Here is a 1,752-nt window from a genome sequence, read left to right as displayed (position 1 = left end):
GTGGAATTGTGCGGGGTGCACGCTTCATAATGCAAGAAATGCACAGGATTGTATAATGTATGATAAGAGCTGATTGTCTCCCCTAAGCTAATATGCTTACTATTGTCTAGCAGTAGGATATAAAAAAGTTTGGTACTGCATACTACTTTAAAGTATTCCAAAATATGACATATTAATCAAAATTTCTCAGGTAGAGCAGGATGCCCGGGATGTGGGCTCTTGTTTGAGGGGCTCCTTAGCATATCCCATCCTCTTGCATGCATTCCAAAAGCCTTAGGGAGTGGGCGCTTGCTCGATTTTTTGGACCTCTGCTATGGGTGGACTATGTGGCGATGCACTGTGCTTCCAAGATCACGCTTGATTCCCAGAGACCCCTAGGAGGAGGATTTCCGAGTCCATCCCTTTTTCAGGGAGCAGATTGGTGGTCGCCCTCCGACTCATGAGCTCCAAAATATATACCTCCTCATGATGAACAAGCACCATCCTGGCACAACTTGCTGGAAATAGCAATGCACGATGCAAGCATACATGTGGGATGTTGTGATGGCTCCCTTACTCCATGACAGAGATCGATCCTGCTGCAGGAAACACATGATTCCAGGAGAGCCAGAGCCAAATACGCGGGGCTGCTTGCTGCTCCATGGAATGGGCCCCAAGCCAAGGGTAAAAGCAACCAGGGCGGAGGGAATCCCAAGGACAGGAGTGGCAAGGCTACACAGACCTTCAAGCCCCGACGTACCACATACTGCAGCAACAGGAGCACATCATCATCGACAGGGAATTTACAGTTACGAGGAGATTGAAATGGGGGCCGCGCGAACGCGAGCCCCCGCTGCCACAAATTATGACGTGCACTCTCCCTCAGAGGGGAGATGCTAGGGTGCGGCCCGTCCGCAGTGCAATGAAGAGGCCGACCCTAGGCCATCGGCCTTGCTGATCACCGATAGACCCCGCCCAGGTAAGTATGCTTCTCCCTGCAACCCACGTCCCGTCTTATACCGATGCCCCTTGCCAGCAGCGCTTATGGGACAAATCAGCCCCACACTCCTCGCGTTCATGTACGATAGAGGAGTCGTCGAGCCAAAGGGATCATAGAGCGGCACACCAAACACCATGGTACCAGAAGTGGGACAACTGTCAGCACCAAATAATACATTAGAACATAGTTCATATTAATGTTGGAAAGCAGCTGTCATTATCCACCCACACATGATATAGATGACGCGAGCTCACAGTGTCACGTTAGTCTCTGAAAGTTCGATTTGACAATTCAAAACATTTCCAAATCATTCTTTAATTTTAATAGCAAAACCATAAGGTCCCTACTTCCCTATGGTTCCCAGCATAACTAACCATGAGGCCATCAACCTCCCCTTCGTTCAAATGACACCAGTTGTTCGTGAACCACCATCAGCTTCTATAAGAGTACTCCACAAGAATGTCCGATGAGGTCAAATAATCATCAACATTCCAAATTGAGTTAGTACCCAGAACTCTCGACCAAACCAGCAAGTCATTTAACCCCACTCCGATTCTGATTTGCAATCCCCACGGATTGCACATTAGCTTTAACTCTGTTCACCTTGACAATCTCTCCTTTGATGCGTTAGCGCTCCGATATGTACCACAGTGGTGCCACTACCCACATGAATGGAGTTGGAAGGGGGAGTTCTCACTTAATGCCCAATTTCACATATCCATGGAGTAATTTCGTACCACTTTGGTGCATTTCTAGGCCAGCTCTTTAGCTTC

The 1,752-nt window shown here is 48.3% G+C and overlaps 1 non-coding gene across 1 annotated transcript; it reads right to left on the bottom strand.

Annotated features, from left to right (window-relative positions):
* Positions 1–804: 804 nt before the first annotated feature.
* LOC147438458 (U1 spliceosomal RNA) lies at positions 805–966 on the bottom strand. The gene has a single exon (XR_015184695.1). It is a non-coding gene; the product is annotated as a U1 spliceosomal RNA (small nuclear RNA).
* Between the last annotated feature and the right edge of the window lie 786 nt (positions 967–1,752).

Source organism: Adiantum capillus-veneris, chromosome 16 (genome assembly GCF_014529385.1).
Source record: "Adiantum capillus-veneris isolate H3 chromosome 16, ASM1452938v2, whole genome shotgun sequence".
NCBI lineage: Eukaryota > Viridiplantae > Streptophyta > Polypodiopsida > Polypodiales > Pteridaceae > Adiantum > Adiantum capillus-veneris.
This window is presented reverse-complemented; position numbering and strand designations above follow the sequence as displayed.